The 18,952-nt window shown below is 40.1% G+C and overlaps 1 protein-coding gene and 1 long non-coding RNA gene across 4 annotated transcripts in view; one reads left to right on the top strand and one right to left on the bottom strand.

The window, feature by feature from the left end:
• The window catches only part of DLG2 (discs large MAGUK scaffold protein 2), a 1,009,135-nt gene that overhangs the window by 275,936 nt on the left and 714,247 nt on the right, over window positions 1-18,952 (top strand). The window lies entirely within an intron of this gene.
• LOC138110985 (uncharacterized) lies at window positions 9,206-9,996 on the bottom strand. The gene is made up of 3 exons (XR_011151196.1): window positions 9,901-9,996; window positions 9,674-9,789; window positions 9,206-9,254 (listed from the first exon to the last, which is right to left on the bottom strand). It is a non-coding gene; the product is annotated as an uncharacterized lncRNA (long non-coding RNA).

Below are 18,952 nucleotides of genomic sequence, written 5' to 3'. Positions count from 1 at the left end.
TACTCATTTCAGTTTTATTACGCCTAAATTGCGTCTGCCATGGTTCTGTCTCTTCACACACTTGCAATCTCTCCACTGCTGACATTTGATGCTGGTTTCTGGCTTTGCATCAAACTTATCTGTGTATCACTACTTTTCAACATGGTTCTTATGTCTCTGATCCCTGCAGTGATATTTTCTCATTGAAATTCTGTCTGTTTCTCTTGCAGTGCACATCTTTTAGTGGATACCTTGAGACACAGCTCAAAAAAATGGCTAGCCTTACTGTCTTCAAGTCTTCCAGATCTTCTTCCATTTTTTTTCCTTCTTTTCCTTTCCGTGCCTCTCAGAAGTTCAGTGCTGTGCCCTGTGAGAATTTGCCTTTGCGTAGTGAGTTAAAGGCAATGCAATATCAGAACAGTGCTATGTCAATGATAGATAAACATACCTTGTTTAGAAGCAAAGGATAGCAGAAAGGCCAAGAAAATCACAGGGCCTGATTTTGGTCCTACACAAATTGCAGTGTGATTTCCCACTACGATAGTAGTGTCTTCAGTGTATCTGCCTCCATCCTTCCCTTCCAGTCTGGCTTACAGTCCACTGTTCTCCTTCCTCATCATTCCAGAGTTGTGTCACTGTCTCCTCTTTCCCTTTGCCTTTTGCAAATCAATCCCAGTCTAAGCCTCCTTTACTCAAATACCTCATCATCTGGAAACCACTGTCCTGTGTTTTGCATAGGATCTTCCCTATGTTCAGCAACTTTCCCCCTCAAATAACTAATCTACTTTAGTGTTCAACTCTTGTTCATCAGGGAAGACTTTATTTTGCCCTGTTTAGTTCCTTCTTCCAAGGAGAGAAAAAATTACTTTGTTTTCCTCCTTTCTTTACCAGATTATATCAGTTCCTGTTTAGATTAAAAACAAATAAGAAGGAGTATTTTCCCTCTTCTGTAAATACTTGTTAGGTCTAAAATGTTATCAGCCTAGAGCAAAAACAAACCTATTGCACCTCTCTCAAAATTCATCAGCTTTTTGTTTATGTGAAGGTCACTAGTGAGTAGAGGCACAAAAGGCTTTCAGGATGAGAGATTTAGAAGATTCAGGCTATTTCATTTAGGAAATGGGTGATTTAAGAGGCTGCAGTGTTAAACATTGTGAAGAAGGTAAATTTTCTGCCTGTCTCAAAATTTCCCTACGCTTTCCACCAAAGGGGCATGTAGGGAAGCTGAAAGGCATTCTGCTAAGCCTGATGAAAGGACGTATCATTGAAAGTATCACTGTAACCCAGTGTCAAAATGCAATGGATGCCGAGAGTTTGGAAGGACTTTAAAAGGAGAAGAAAAATGGAAAAGTGACAAATATATGGGTTCAAAAGTAGAAATTAGATAAGTTATTCATATATGGGTTCAAAAGTAGAAATTAGATAAGTTATTCTATTGTTCCAATTTCATGCTCCTTCTTACTCTTCTTAGCCAGACATAAGTCAATGAGTAAGATGATTCATGGCCGTTTTGTATTTCATGTATTAATAGTAATCAGGAAGAAAAAATCCCCCAAACTTATAAATACAATGCTGAGATTTTATCCTTCAAGAAAGGCCTTATGAAATGAAGGTTTAGACTCAAGGAAGAGAGTCTCTTTCATCTTAATTTCTTTGAGGGAATTTATAATCCCTGATATATTTGGCCGAAGTTTATCTTTCTGTTTCTCCCATTTAAATATCTGGCAGACAGCTTCTGAGATTTACTTACCTATCACAGCCACAACTTGTTGAAAATACATTCCCAACCATTAGATTGGATATTAAGAAAAATTTCTTCACTGGAAGCATGTTCAGGCTTTACAACAGGCTGCCCAGGGAAGTGGTGGAGTCACTATCCCTGGAAATGTTCAAGAAACATGTGAACATGGTGCTTAGAGACATGATTTATTGGTGGACCTGGCAGTGCTGGATTAATGCTTGGACTTGATAATCCTTGAGGTCTCTTCCAACCTTAATGATTCTATGATTCCAAGGAAAATATGCTATCAGTAGGAGTACAAAAAACCATGAATTAAATGTGAGTGGTGGTGTAAATTACTTCAGAGTACAGGCAGGCCAAAAGTGCATCGGATATTCATTGTATGCCTCTGAAGAGCTAACTGCAAGTGCATTAAAATAAAGACATCCAAAGAAAGACATGTTTCTACCTGGAAAAGCAGAATTTGCCTTACGAAAAAACAGTCCTTCTTGTGATGATTTTTGAAACAGTTACAATCTGAGTGGTGCTGAGAAATCATTTTATGTTTCCTTGTTGCTGACAGTCAGATCTGGCTCAGGCTATTGTGCAATACTTGTTCCCTTAGATGTTTTCAAGTGGTGTTCAATTTGTGAGATAGCAGCAAATATGGTCTGAAGGCAGTACATAGCACATGACTTTAGTACACATTTTCACGCCTCGTCTTCTATTGTGAATTATTCTGGAAACTTAAATTTTAAGGAAGACAGGGAGACCTGCATTAGTCTCCTTCTCTCCATCTTGGAACCTTTTCTTGCTGAGGTTTCACAGAACCATGGTTCTCTCACACTCTCTGTGAGAACAATAGAAAAGGAAGTTTGGGATTAGTAGCTCAGTTTCAGTTACTTGAATAAAGTTTTTTCCTGCATTCCCCAAGGCTGAGGGACAGAGGTTTGGTTACTTTCTCCAGTGCTGGTTTAACCACTGATCACAGTGGACAAACAGCATTTTTTAATACAATACGACATATAAATTATGTGGAAGACATTAAAAGTCAACATCAAAAATTTAGGAATATGGAGGAGAAAAAAAAATCCCAAACCTGACAAACCTACTTTCTTTCATCATACAGTTTCATGTCATGACTTAAGGTAATAAAACCCTCCTCAAAACATGTATTTATATGTGACTAGGAAACATTCATGGTGTAAATAGTAAACTGAAATGATTTAAACCATGAAAGTGCAAAAAAATGCTCTGCAAAAATAACAACAGGTTTGGGGATTAAATGGTTGGACATTCCATGTAAAAAAATAATACTTGTAAAAATTATCTTCTCTCACTTTCCCAAATCTTTCAAAGGTCTGGCAAAATGTGTGTAAGTGGAAACTTTTAAAACTCTTTGAATGTGGTATCAGTTGTGCACACACATCCACACATACTTCAGAAGAGGCCAAAATGTTGAACAGGGAGCCATAATACCTCTGCTGATATTTCAACTCACTTGCTGCTTTCTCATTAGGTCACTAGAGTTACTTTGACTTGATCTTCTACATTCAGAAAATGTCTCTCCAAAGAAGGAGAAGTAAGACTATTATGATCCTTATAGTCTTCAAATGAATTGCTTCTGGTGTTAAACTAACACAGAGGGTGGTAACTGTAATTTATGTAACATTTCTATCAACAGAAAAGAATGTTAGGATCAGTCAGGCAGTTTTGAGATTAAGAGAAAACAGAAATCCTTCACAGGGGAATTACATGTTTTTGTAGGTCTTATGTTACCTTTCCTGGACCTTGTTCTTCCAGCAAGGTCTGTGTCCTTACATAGCCCAGCAGCAATTATTACTTTTTTTCCTGTAGTGATCTACTCCCAGGACGCTTTCTATCACCTTTTATCAGCAAAAACACCGTTCAAATGGTAGCTAAACAGAAAAAATATGTTGTGTCAAAATGGGACCCAAGTGGTGAATACTGACAACAGCTGTGAGTCTTTTCAGTTGGAGACTTTTATTTGGTGGCCGAATCCATCCACCCAGATGGTTGAGATGGGCTATGAAAATGGATTATTGTACTTGCTGCAAGAAATGACAGCAGTAGAAAATGCTCATTATTTGTCTGGAAGAAGAAGAAGAAACAACCTGGATGGAGTGCAAGGCCTCAAACTGTTATCATGAATAAACTGTAAAGATCAGCTCTAGAAAATGTTGATAGTAATTGTCTGTGGAGAGAGATAAAGAGTTCTGCTAACCCATTTAGCAGAGCACCCATTTTACTGATGGATTAACACCAGTAGAAATAAGGTTGGGTACCCCTAACAATAACAGCTTAGTTTTTACTCAATGGGAAGAATGCCAACTGTTCCTCAAGTCTGAATCCAGGTCATTATAATTTTATGAGGAAGTATTCATGAAATTAAAATAAGCTCTTCACAGAGAATTCAAGATGCACTGTTCCTGTAGGTAAGGAAAGAAATGCTCTAAAAACATTAACAATAATTTACTGTAGGATTAGAACATCTTTCAGTGATTACTTGGGGGAAATCTTTACCCTCTCTACTTCCTACCACATAAAAATGCCACAGATGCTACAGAGCTCTCAAGGCTATTTTTCCCCCAGCTTTAAGAAATTTCTCTTGCAAAAAGCCTTTGTAGAAGAGCACTGGGTGGCCCCTGTGTCCCATGAAGTCCATGGCTATTAATTACACCAGGCTCATTTCAGCACTTTGAGTAGCCTAGGACCAAGAAGACAGAAATATAAATGTAATCTGCTCTATTGACTTGCTGCACTTAGGTTTCAGTTCCTAGTCTATACCTGCTATAAAATAGCCACAAGTCTTTATAATATGCAATTTTCAGTACTTTTCATTAATTCTGTTTCATACTATTTTGCCTGCTCTATTAGATAGAACAAATTACTGATTTAAGCCATAAGTATTACTGTAACATGCTTTCTATTTTTTATTTGCATTGTAATTCAGCTATAGACATATAGTGCTTCACATAATTAATTTCACATGTGACTGTAATACAAACAGGACAGATGAACGTAGCTACACGCTGTATTCAGAACTGCGTCTTCTCAGCAGAGGGGATTTGTTCAAGTTCTTTCTCTTCCAAATGTGAGTGATTTCATGGTTTATTTATGATGGTTATTAATGCAAACATGCCTAATTGTTATGGAGAGTGTGTGTAATTCCGCATTCCTAATCCAGAAAACAGGAGCAGTGAGGATTTATAAACAAAGTTGACTCCATGGGAATGATAACTTCTAACCCAAGCAAGCTGTTGCTTTGATACGTTCTGAATCACAGCTGCTCATTTCAGTGGTGCAGATCCATTTCCCACTGCTCCTTGCTCCCGTTAACCTGCTGAACCAACACTGCTAAATGAGAGCAAGGAGACATCTCTGCCCCATTTTGCACATCGTCAACAGAATTGTTTCCTCTGTTAAATTCCCACTGAAAATAACGGTGGGACCTGGATATCGCTGAGGCATAAGTGGAAGTGTGTAGGATTTGCTCTGGTGTTGCACTGAAGACCTGAGGCAGCCAGCAGAACATTTATTGATGAGGTTGAGTCTCAGAGGCTCAGGCTAGGGACAGAAAGTGATTTTCTCCTTTGCAAATTAAGCCCGTCTGCTGTGGAGTCACTGAATTAATAATATGGTGCTACCACATGACAGCATTTTTGCAGTCACTTCTCATGATACTATTTTTGACCTTTTCAAGACCACAGTTTCTTCCTTCTTAAAAATAAAAATATCTGTGATTTCCTCCCCCTTTTAGTTTGTGTTACATTTTGAAGTATATCTTTAAAGGTTTACATCGTAATTCATACAAGATGTTTTAGCTAGATAAGTAAATCGATGGTGATAACCATCAATAGCACGTAACAGGATTAGGAATGATGAATATTATTGGTAGCACAATTCATACATGATTTTGCTTGTGTACCTAGTATTTATGCCAGATTGAATCTTCCTTAGAGTGAGTAATTACACTACATTTATAAGGTAAGAAACATTTTAAATAGTCTATTGTTTAAATTGGTAGCTGTAGGGTAGGCTGAAAGGCAGCTCCATTCAACTAATTTCTGCTATGACTCAGACCTTGTAACAAATATTAGGTTTGGTTTTCTTTTAAAGCCCTTTCAAGCACTGATTTTCCTTATGAGAGAGTGTAAAGAAGGAAAAAAATTGTTTTTTGTCTGAGCAGTATCATCCAGAGAATACAGAGGATAAAAGAAGGAATCTTTTACATGCAGTACTGGTGTTTCAAGTAAGAAGTTTACACATGCATTGAAGTGCCTGTCTTAATGAATTTAGGACTACTCAACAATAAGACATAGCACTGACTGTATTTCTGTATTTCTTAAAGCTGGTCCAGTCTGTAGCTTCCTATCTTAACTCTCTGATGATCTTTTTCATTACATTTCTTCCAGAATTGTTTTAAACATTAAAACTTTTGGCAATGCTAGAAATGGCACCATTGTTTTACTCAGCAACTCGGTCTGACACTGGGAGTAAATGTATTGGAGAAAAAACATTCTTTTCACCCTATTCATATCCTTTTATTTCATGCAGTCCTTGTATTTCACACAACCACGTCCTGGGCTGCATCCAGAGCACCATGGGCAGCAGGTCTCTGCTTTTGTGAGACCCTACCTCTAGTGCTGCATCCAGCTCTGGGGCCCCAAATAAAAGAAGGACACAAATGTGTTAGAGTGTGTCCAGAGGAGTCCTCAGAGGGCTGGAGCAGCTCTCCTCTGAAGACAGGCTGAGAGAATTGGAGTTCTTTAGCTTGGAGAAGACTTCATGAGGACCTTAGAGTACCTTAAGCAGCTACAAGAGAGCTGGAAAGCGACTTCTGACAAAGACATGTAGTAACAGGACAAAGGGGAAAGGATTCAAACTGAAAGACGATAGGTTTAGATTAGATATTGGAAGAAATTCTTCAGTTTAAGATTGGGGAACAGGTTTCCCAGAGAAGTTGTGGCTGCACCATCCCTGGAACTGCTCAAGGCCAGATTGGATGGGGCTCTGAGCAACTTGGTCTAATGATCCTTGCCCATGGCAGTAGGATTGGAACTAGAAAATCTTTAAGGTCCCTTCCAGACCAGAGAATGGATAACATCAGGTTTCTTTTTTAACTTGTACTTCTATAAAGGGAGGTTGAACCAATTAGGTTGTTATAAAATCTCAGAGAAAACAAAATGTTTCCTTCTTTTAACCAAGATCTATCATGAGAAGGTTCTCCCTCTCTGCCTATCAGAAAGAGGACTTCGTGAATTCCTGCAGTTAAGGCCTTTTAATGGGATTCAGGCATCACAGTTCAATGAAATGGTGTATGGGTGCCTGCAGATGCTGTTTACTCCTTTTGTATTTGTTTGTTTATATTCTTGTGAAAAGATGGAGCATCAGTTTACACTATGCACCATGTGGCAAAAAGGAAGCTCCTAAGTGGTGTCTGAAGAAGAATTTTGTCAAACAGTATTCATGGGGAAGAAAAGTTACAGGGTATATGGTATTTTTTTCCTTCTGCCTGTGATGTTTTGCTGATACTATGGATGAAATCAGAAATGTACTTTGCTTATTAGAATCTGCTGATGAAAAATGTCCAGGTTCATTTTGTGCAAATGATTCTCAGTGTCTTTTGTAAGAAATAGATGCTTATCCTTGTGTTGTTTTGTTTTCCAAGTGATTTAACATATTACATCCTGCAAAAAGGAACAGGAGATGGTATCTTTCCACAATGATAACTTCTGTAAGGATAGCTAATGCTTTTTCGGGCACTTTGTCTTCCAAAATGAGATTGTGAAATGGAGTAACTAGCAATTGGATTCCCAGCTAAGGGTTAGTATTTCTTCCTCATTTATGCTGTCTCTGGATGTGAGATTTTAACACTCTGTAAATAGCTTTGGTTCCTGTTTCTACTGCAAACATTGCTATTATTGCTAATATTCTAATCCCTGTTTTATTAATATTGCTTTAATATTATGCTTTAGTACTTTTAAATACTAAACCTTCTGGAAAGAAACCCCAAACTTACGCTCTAATAACCTTGACCTTTCAGCTGATGTCATTCTACCTTTAATGAAAATCAGCATTTTAGGTATCTTAATCTTAAGTAATGTAGCTCCTAATAGCTTGTCATTAATAAGATTTTAGGATTCCTCCTGTCTTAGGATACACGTGAATGCAAATTATGTACTTCAGCAACTTTGATTTGGTTTCAGAACCAGTTTTACAGTAATACACTAAAATACAAACCTAAGAACAGATGGACATAATTTATGTTAGCAGAGGAATACTTATTGAAGATGTTCTTGTGGTGGGTGGACCATGGATGGACACCAGGTGCCCACCAACGACTTTATCCCTCCTGTCCTCAGCTGGACAGGGGGGAGTACATATGATGAACAGCTCTTTGGTTGACATACAGACAGAGAGAGATCTCTCACCAATTACTATCATGGGCAAAATAGACTTGACTTGGGAAAATTAGTTTAATTTATTATCAAAGATAGCAGAGTAGGATAGTGGGAAATAAAATAAAAACCTAAGACACCTGCTTCCCTCCCCTCCCTCCTTCCTGAGCTCAACTTCACTCCTGATTTCTCTACCTCCTCCCACCCAGCACGGCAAGGGGATGGGGAGTGGGAAGTGGGGACTGTGGTCAGTTCCTCACACATTGTCCCTGCTTCTCTTTCCTCCTCAGGGGAAAGATTCTTCACACTCTTCCCCTCATCCAGCGTGGGGTCCCTCCCACAGGAGACAATCCTCAACAAACTTCTCCAATGTGGTTACTTCCCATGGGCTGCTCTTCTTCATGTACTGCTCCAGCGTGGGTCTCTTCCACGTGGTACAGTCCTTGAGGAACAGACTGCTCCAGCTTGGGGTCCTCTCTCCACTGGGCCACGGTTCCTGACAGAGCCTTCTCCAGCATGAGCTTCCCCAGGGTCACAGCCTCCTTTGGGCATCCACCTGCTCTCAGGTGGGATCCTCCAGGGGCTGCAGATGGATCTCTGCCTCCCTGCGGTCCTCCCTGGGCTGCAGGGGCACAGCTGCCTCACCACAGGCTGCACCAGGGGCTGCAGGGGAATATCTGCTCTGGCACCTGGAGCACCTCCTGCCCCTCCTTCTGCACTGACCTTGGTCTGCAGTGCTGTTCCTCTCACATGTTCTCACTATTATTTCTGACTGCAGTTGCTGTTTTTTCCCCTTCTTAAACACATTATCCCAGAGGCTCTGCCACCATCGCTGATGGGTCCATCTTGGAGCTGGCTGCTACTGGCTCTGTTGGACAAGAGGGAAGCTTCTGACAGCTTTTCATAGAAGCTATCCCCATAGCCTCCACTACAAAAAATTGTCACACAAAGCCAATACATCTCTTCAGTAGAAAAAGGTAGAAAACATCTGGAGTCCATGGTAGCTGGTTTTTATTGTAGTCTGTGTATAGGAGCTACATGGAAACTAAGCCACAAGGATAATTTCTTCTTAACTAGAAGTACTGCTTACATTCAGGACCTGTCATGGCTTTAGAGATGAGTCCCTTGGTGTACTGAGGAAACAAACAAAAAGAAATTAAAAAAGACAAAGCAATGAGCTACTAGAGGGGAAGTGAAGGTGTAACCCTCTGAGGGTGATGTACATGGAGGGACAGTCCAGCTAGCATCACTGCCTGAGTGCCCTGCTGCACATACAGTTGCACTATTCTTGAAATAGTTCTTAAATGGCTGCAGTTTTCATCCAAATGTTTAAGGAAAATTAGTTTTGGCTTCCATTTCTTGGGTCTCAGTAAAGCTCCGCAGCCTATGTAGTGGAGCTGGGGGAGACAGCATCTTATTTGTAAATTGAACCTAGTGAGTGTGATCTGATTTTGGTTTGTTGGTTTGTTTGGCTTGTTGATTTTTTTTTTTTTCCCAGAGAAAAGTATTCCAGAAATGAAATACAATTTTTTTGTCTGTGATCTTCACATACCATTTGTGGGTCACGAGACTGTGTTTGTTTTAAGGTGGTGTGGTTTAACTCCAGCTGGGAACCGAGCTCCACGTAGATGCTTGCTCACTCCCCCACCAGCAGGTTCAGAAAGAGAACTGGAAGGGTAAAAGCTAGGAAACTTAAAAACTTATGGATTGAGATAAAGACAGTTTGATAGGGAAGGCAAAAGCCACATACAAGCAAAGCAAAACAAGGAATTAATTCACCTTCCCGTGGGCAGGCTGGTGTTCAGCCACCTCCGGCAGAGCAGGGCCCCGCAACGCATAACACGGACTTGGGGATGCAAAACATTCACTCCAAATGTCCCCCTGTGCTAGTTTGAAAACAAACCAGTGGGAGGCACCAAGTCAGAATAACAATTTAATGAAAATTAAAGAAAAGGAAAATAAAGTAAAAGAAAACACTGACAGAGTCAAGATACAACCTGAGTCCCTGTTAGGCAGGGTGGTGGTAGCAGTCTGGTAGAATGGTGGCTGCAGTCCTCTGAAGCAGTGATCCTGTAGTAAAAGGGGTCTGCTCTTCCTCAGAAAGTCCAGCGGTGGCTGTGTAGCTCCTGTCCTCTGGAAATCCAGTGGAAAGAGTGTCTCTGGTGCTCAAGAGTCCCAGATTATATCCAAGATGGGATGCTTGGTTCCTGCCTCTGGGTGGAGCATCTCACAATGGGGTAATGAGTCATGAGGCCAAGTGTTGATTAGGCTCATTAACAGAAGATGGTCCGGAGGGAGTTATCTCTGAGTCATGCAGCAGGACAATGATGGGCCATTAACAGCAAGATAGGCTGGGGGGAGGAGGCAAGGAAACACTGCCCCACCTGATTTCCACTGCTCATGAGGATGGTAATAGAATACACCTCAACCCAGGACACCCCCCTTCCTTCTTCTTCTCCTTACTTTATATACTGAACATGATGTTGTATGGTCCCTTTGGTCAGTTTGGGTTGCCTGTCCTGGCTGTGTCTCCTCCCAAGCTCCCCTGCACACCCAACTTCCTCCCCAGTGTGGCAGCACAAAAACCAGAAAAGGCCTTGGCTCTTTGCAAGCCCTGTTCAGCAAAAACAAAAACATCTCTGTATTATTAGCCCTGTGTTCAGTACAAATCCAAAACACAACTCCATTCTAGCCACTATAAAAACAATTAATTCTACACCAGCCAAAACCAGCACATAAGGAAAGGTAGAGACTGGACTTTTGTCATCATGTCTGAACCTCACCCTCATGTAAATAAATGAAATAAACATCATTATCAGACATCATCTTTGTGGTGAAAACAGCTGCTTGGGTTTCTTCCACAGACACAAGATCTGTTGAATGAAATGAAACAAAGTGAAGTGATATCAGCCTTATTAATGACATCACCCAGTTATGCTAGTCTTGTATACAATATTTTTTATAGAAGTCTTTTGCTTTGTAAGTTTCTTTTGCATTATGAAAGTCAGATTCTGCTGCTGGGTTCACAGCATGGATTTCAGAAAGTAGACAAACCCAAAGGATATTTTTCCCTCCTTGAAGTCATCAAGTGGGGATCCACAGCATGCTCCCACTCTTTAAACTGCATACATGCCAAAGTTCTCCTTTCTTCCACCTACACTGAAGCTGGTGCCACAGGATTAAACCTTCCTGGTGATTTGTCTCCAGTAATTCAAACAACTGCAGCCAAAATCCAGGGACAGCTTTTCTGCTATGTATTGTTTCCTTTTGTACCTATCCCTGCAAGCAATAGGAAAAGAGGAACAGTGCTCATCATTCATGCAGGGAAAGCTTCCTTCCTTTCCCAGTAATGAGGAGTTAATTCAAATAATTTCTTTTTTTTTTTTTTAATTCAGAAGGGTGGTTGTAGGCATTTTATTATTACCACTGCTGTCACAGTCAAAGGTCACAGATTAGACAATTTAACTCTGTTTGTCCAGTCTTTGCTCATCTTGTCTAATCTTGGCCACACATGTTGCAGTGCTCACAGTGAGGGCATCCACAGTGACTCTGGGTGTGGGATTTAACTTCAGAGAAGTCACTGATTTCTCTGCTTTGCAAGCAAGTTTTGTACAGCCTTGGGACACTGTCTCCCATCCGATGGCCAAGGAGTCATGTTCAGGAGAAAATTTAAGCCCTGGTGTTACTGAGAATGGCAAGAAAGTCTTCGTCTGCTGGCACTGGGGTAAAAGGATATATGAACAGACTGCACAAGATTAAAAAATTGTGGAAGACATTGGTGATTTCTCTGGAAGGCAGACATTACCTTCAATGACAAGGAAAGGGGTGAGAGGTGAGGGAATTACTCTGAAACTTAGAGTAACTAGTGTGCATTCCCTCTCCAAATGTGAAGCCATGAGCAAGGTGTTAGGAATATGTGCCTTTTCCCATGAATATCTGTACTCCATGTCCTTATGGAAAGCTGAAAGACTTTCTAGAGAATAATTTTCCTTTTAAAAATATAGAGGGTGGGAGTAGTATACAACAAACAATTATCTCAATTTTTTTCTCTCCTAGAATAGATTTTTTCAAAAACAATCTGCTGTGTATCCTTCTGTGTCAGCACATGAACCATTATCTTTCAGCTAAAGAGGTTTTCTCTGCTTGACAGGCAGAACAAAACATCTTGAATCAGGTGTCTGCTTACCTCTGCGGCAGGATTTGGGGCTTGTTGTATGAACTGTGAATGTGTTACTGAGCAGTGGGTATCTGGAAATCCTTCAGCTGACTGATAGGGCATGTCTGAGCCTTGGAGAAGACAGAGGGGGATTTAGGTTACTTTTCATGCTAGGATTACCAGATGGTCAAGCTTGTGTACCCACAGCTATCAAACAGCAAAAGTGAATTTCTTTAATAGACTTGATTATTTATTTATTTATTTATGAAAAGTTAAGCAATCCTTTAGGTTAAATAAACTGTGAAGAAGGTTTTGAAGTTTTTGGAATTACAATAGAAAAGTCTGTAGAGCACACTAGGACTGTGAATTGTCCAATATGATCATTTGTTAATAATGAGAGTCCCAAGGCCTTGCACACTGAGTTAGAAGAGAAGTCAGCCTGGTGGCAAAGTCATGAATTCACAGGACAATTCTCTATTTGCAAATACATATTGTTTCTATTTTCTGCTTTCCTGGTCTTTTGTGCTGTCTCTTTTTCTCCTGGGCTCTAATCTTTTGCTGAGATTGCACTGCTTTTTATAAAAAAAAGGAAGGTGAATAGCTGAAAATAATGGTTTTCATAAACATGGACACAGGTTGAAGTAATATGAATTTACTTCTAGAGGTGGGTTTCTTGACAGTCTAGAGATGACATTAGAGATGGTGGAATGCAATCTCTGTGTCATAATATTGTTTAAGAGCACTGTTTAACATGTCGGGAACTTGGATGTGCAGCACAGAAGCCGCAGCATTACTGAAGTAGAAGCTGGGGAAGGGCATCACTGTTTAAGCTGCATGCCCAGCTTGTGTGAGTGCCAGCAAAGACAATTTACTCAGAGGATTTGCTGTCCATCTGTCTCATTACTTAATGAGGAGATGCTGAAAATGAAACTCAGACACAGAGATGGATTTTATAAGTGGAATTTTGCAAATTTGTTATCTTTTACCTCCAGCAAGGTGGTGAGAAAAGCCCAGCTACCTTGCAAATCACTTGCACCTGTTCCTCAGTTTCCTATCCCATGAGCAGGATGAGGATGTCCATGCAGTTTTTCTGCCTGCACAGGTTACATATTCCTCTTTTTCCCCTCCTGAGGGATCTACTAGTCCTGACTGCCCAAGTATTTGCAGGAGTTGGGTCCTTTCAGTCTTAAATGCTGGACATTGATTGCAGACTGGACAACTTTTCAGTCTTGTTCCTGCTATTTCTTAATTTAATGTCAGGCCACCAAGGGGCTGCTGGTGAGTGAGAACATTAAATGGATGCCTGCTCATGAGACACAGTGACAGCCTTGCCTGGAGAGATAAATTGCTTTTCCCAAAGCCAATGAAACAGTCAGACCAGGGGCATTTGGGAACTGCATTTCAGACTTTCAGCTCATGTTAGGTCTGGGGTTGTGGTTAAATGGCCCTGTTATGATGTCAGGACTTCCCAAGGAAAGTCAGGCCCTGGATGCATGTATGTGTATTAAGTGTTGAGAAGTGCAAGGATGGAAGAGGAGGAAACATCTGTCTGTATTGCATCTGTGCCCCCAGACTCAATCTCAGCTATTAATGTAAGCAAACAGAAAGACCTGAATATTTTTATTTGGGCTTAAATTTATAGGTGTATGTCATTCCCTCTCTTCCCACAGGGAACAGACAGACAGTGAAAAAGATATACATAAAGGTCTGGCTGCCTCCTCAACATCCCTCTGCTTTCAGGGCATGGCAGCTGTCTGCTTCAATAAGGCACGAGCCAGGGGATGACTTCTCAAACCTTTTGGCTTTACAGTCCCTACCAAACCTTTACAGAGCAATATAGGATGGGAGAGGCAGCATCAACTCACTGAGTGTCAGTATGGCAGGTCAGTGCTAATGGCAGGAGTGGGATGGAGAGCCTCCAGCAGAGTGCTGAGTGTATTTCCTGCACTGTCAAGGAAATACTGTGGGGCTGTTGGAAATTAGGTACTAGTGCAGTCTGCTAGTGGGCGAAATATATGCTTTTTCTGACAAGAGTTAAATAACTTTGGCAAATATGAAGCCATCAGAGCTAACTTTTTTGTTGCACTGTAACTTGCATAAATGTTTCCCCAGCAGTGAGTGGATGTTAAGCCTTAGTGGTGAATGTAAACCCACTGGGCTCTCCCTCTATCCTGGTATATATAATTACACCTGATGTAAGGCAAAAAAGAATTAAGACTGCCAATTCTGGTTTTAATCTAAGAATAATAACCTGTTCAAGACATGCTATGACTCATGCTCAATGAAAGTGATGCTGATTACGTTGTAATTTGGAGCTAAATTTGATTTTACACCTGCACTTAAGGAAATGTGATAAAGTTGCCGGTGATGAAGTGGAATCAAAAGGCATGATGAAAACCTTATTGTAAGCTTTCATCATCTTCTGTTTCCCTTGGTTTTAGCTTTTCCTCTGAAGAGAATAAGATGACAGACTGGGCTTGGTTTATCATTAAAGAAGAGCTTGCACGCTTTCCCCGACCAGAGTGCTGATGTCAGTCTTTCATTTGTTTCTCTAGCAGTACATAGACAATGTCTTCAATACCAATATGGAAGTCATCTCCATAGGTTCTGTTTTGCTTTCCTATATATGTGCTTTCTTTTATATGTTTTGCTTGAGAGCTTTTGTTAAAAAATTCTGTTGAAAGTTCTCACCTTTGTTTAAGGCAATTGTCTTCATTAACAGCAATCCAGCCAGACGTTTAGGGACACTCCACGTTTTGCTGTTGACTGTTTTTATTAAATCTTCCTTCTTTGTATCAGATTGTATCATTCCTAGGTAGTAGAGCTTTCTGAGAGAGTGCTAATAGCCTTTTCAATCACATATCAATCAATGTCATACACCACAGCCTTGAAACTTGTAACAGAGAAGTCAGTTATTCTTGTAGTCCTTGATTTTAACCCTTAGGACTTCAGATTGGTGTAATATTGCTCTTTCCCACATTGCTACCTGCTCATGTAACAGCTATGTATCCCTTACTGCCAGTTCCAGCTGTATTGTCATCACCTGCATCTATACCCATAACATCACGTTTTAGCAGGACTGTTGAAAGAAAACCTATTGCAAGAGAGAGCAATGCTTCTCAATTCCTTTTCCAGCCTAAACAACTCTATCATTTCATTTTCAGCTCAGATTCCTGCATGTTGACTGATATTCAGGTTCTGAAAGAATTTATTTAGGTGGTCTGGAATTTTGATGCCTCCATGTCCCATCAATATTTTGCAATCTGTTGCATTGCTGATATCACAATTTGGCGAGCTGATGTTTCTTGGGGTGAGTTTTTGTAAATACTGAGAGTGAAAAAAACCCTCTTTGCATTCTTTCTTGCAGTGATCCTCTAATTCTGCCCTCTATTGACATATTCCTGCTTATTGTCTCCCAGTATATCTCTTGATCAGGATACTGGTATTCCTCTTGTGCAGTCTCATTGTGGTCTTCTTAATGTAAGTATTTGTATTCCAGTTAGCTGCTTCTTCATTCATACTCATTTGCTGCTGTCTATAGGTCATCACTTTGTTCCAAACCATCCATATCTGCAATGTTTCACTGGGGAGGAGAGAGATGTAATGGTGTTTTCATCTTGTTTTCTACTTCTGTGGTCATAGTTTTGGGACTGGTTGGTTGTTTATGTATTGTGTTCATCTGATTTTTGAGACTATGCCACCCTGATAAAACATAGTTTTTATCTGAAGTTTTCTTCACTAGGATGCAAGCTGCAGGTATTTCATCTTGGCAGAATATGGGGATCCTTGACCCCAAAAGAGTGATAGCTGGGGAAGTCAAAGTCCCAATGTGTCTGTTCAGTTGGATCTTTGTTCTTTGGGTGTCAGAGAAGTCTGATAGTAACAGTTTTTCTACTTTCCTTAGTTAATTACGTTAGATTGGTTGTTTGAGACTAATTCTCTCTGAGACTGTTTGCAAAGGTAGTCTTTAGGCCAGTGGACTGAAAATCTTATTGTTTTAAGCTGCTGCTGAATTTTTGGTTTAGGGCAGACCTCTGTCTTTTAAAGCATACTTAGCTGAAAGTCATCTTACACTTTCCTCTTTCTTATGCTTTTTACCTTTCACTAACTTTTTGTAGCAATGGTAGCTATCGGGATTTCAGATTGCAACACCTTGGCCTGAGACAGTAGTAGTAGTTCTTTTTGGTCTAAATAACATTCATCATGAGACAAATATTCATTTATATGTCAAATATTAAATATATAAAAATTTATAGCTAGATATAAAATTACAAATATTAGAGGTAAAGTGTTAAATATTTCATTCATATTACAGCAGTGAATTCATCTTCTTAGAACTCCTAATTTTACATTTGAGATGTAGGATGTAGTGAAGAGTAAAGGTCCATATGAATTTTCTGTGAACTCACTGACACTGCAAATCATTGCAATTTGTTGCTGATATTCACATAATACCAGTGCACTGCTCACATAAAAGTACAGAAAATAGGGATGTAAAGAGACTGTTAGAAGAGGTGGACTGGATTCACTTTTTCTCTCAGTTAAGTCAATTGGAAGCTCAAAAATTATGGCGGCGCCATGAGTTTAAACAAAAGTGAAGGTTGATCCACTGTGGTGAATCACTGGCATTCCTGTGAATATATTAATTCTTTATAAGTGAGTTCAGCACTGATGTAGCAGGGCAAGATGGGGAATGGCTGCTCAGCCACAAGGCCACTGAAGACCTAACAGTGTGTGAGGCAGGCTACTTGCTTCCTGTCCTCTTCCTCGTAGTAAATGTGCCTTGAACTTGTCCAGACTGATTTCAGTGTTCTCGAATGAACAAGGTTGTGAAGCCCAAGGTTGTGAAGGCATTTGTATTTGTGCACAGAAGTCCTACAGAATTCAGTAAGATCCCATGTTGCCTGTGACTCTGATCTCATATAGAGAGGGGTTCACCTTCTCATTTATATCTTTCTCAGCCTACCCAGATCTGCTTGCATCTCCCTTTGTATCTGAATGCAGGAAGAGAGAGAGAGAACAGGCATACCATCATGCCCCCTGTGGTGCTTGCAAATTTATGCCTCTCTGATAAATTGCAATTGTTAAGGAGAATGATCAGGGAATGGAGCAGATCTCCTGGAGATGCTCCCTCCCACACCAAGAGAGGTACAAAGAAATCCTGTCTGTTATCTTAAAAGAAAAAATAGAGGCACTAGTGAATGAAATTAATTTAGTGAAATGATGAGGCTGTAATAACGATGTCCTGGCATTACTTTGCAGTTTATCCATCACAGTGCAACATCTCTGCATGATAACTGAGCAGCAGTGACATAAAATCAACAAATGCTGTGAGGTAGTAAAAGGCTGTTTTAATGTAATTGTGTAGTGATACCATCTCTACCCATTGAAATGGCCACTCTTCCAGCAGCTATGGCAGGCTTAAAAAATCAGGCAGTACATTTGAATTAGAAGAGATAAACAAAATCAATCAATGTGTGTATTATAGCTGTACATTTACTACAGATGGGAACTAGTTTTACTTCTGAACAGAAAACTGCACATGTAATAGTCTCAATATACTCAGCACCTATTGGCATCAGCTACGGTAAGTTGATTGTAGGAATTTACAATGGATCTCAGCAGAGCAATGTAGATGAGTAATGTTGCCATTGCAATATTCATTCCTATATAGATTTTAATTTCTACACGAGTTCTCTTTGTTTCTGAGTGGAACTGTATCGACACAGTATTTTGTCCATGTAAAATCCACAGTGTCTGCAATAACAACAGCCCAGTATTGCACTTCAAATAGGATTATAGACAATTCATTTCCCCCTGACCAGTAGAACATAAAAATTTACAAGTCAGAACTGTTGTGCCCTTTTCCCTTGAATTTGCTGTGCACTTTGATACCATTTCTTGAAATATATCAGCAAATACAAAACTGTTTCTATGGACACCAAAAGAGTATTATAGTGAAAATTTATATGAAGAATAAAACCCAAGCACCGAACAGTGAAATGTAAAAAGTAACCAAGATGATGAATGTTCTTTCCAGTCTATACAGTCTATTCAGTAAATGCTTAGGATGAGCTCAGTCACTCTGCCTCCACTTTCTCGTCCTGCCTTAAAGTCTGTGCTAAGCATCTGCATACCCCAGCTCACAACTGTGTGCGTTAAACACGCGTGGGTCCGCAGTCACACCCATACATCTGCTGTAGCCCTGAGCTCACGTCCAGTCCCCCTTCCACTTCTGGAGCTAAACCAGCTCTACTCACTGCTAGTTTGTTGACTGCTTTGGGAGTCAAAGTAGAGCATGAATAATTGTAGCAAAGTTTGATGCTGAATGGTAAGTCCTTTCAAACCTCCAGGGATAAATAAAGGGATAAAGGAAATATCTGTTTCAAAGACAGAGAACGGTAGCTTTTGCTTCCCTTAAGTCACAGAACAAGCAACTACTTGAACCAAGAATAGAAGCCTGGGGTTCACGACTCCAATGCTGAGTCTAAATTATGCCTAAGTAATACGAGCTTGTGGGAGTCATTAATCGCTTGCTTTTCTTTCCCTCCACTTTAGAAACCTAGAATACCTGAAAATAAAATAAAAGTTATATTTGGGAGGATAATGGATTAAATTGGAGTTGCACGACAATTAAAGAACTACAAATAAGATTTTGCGTTGCAACAGTGTTTA

Source organism: Aphelocoma coerulescens, chromosome 1, assembly GCF_041296385.1.
Source record: "Aphelocoma coerulescens isolate FSJ_1873_10779 chromosome 1, UR_Acoe_1.0, whole genome shotgun sequence".
Lineage (NCBI taxonomy): Eukaryota > Metazoa > Chordata > Aves > Passeriformes > Corvidae > Aphelocoma > Aphelocoma coerulescens.
Note: the sequence above shows the minus strand (reverse complement) of the source record. Positions and strands in the feature narration are given on the sequence as shown.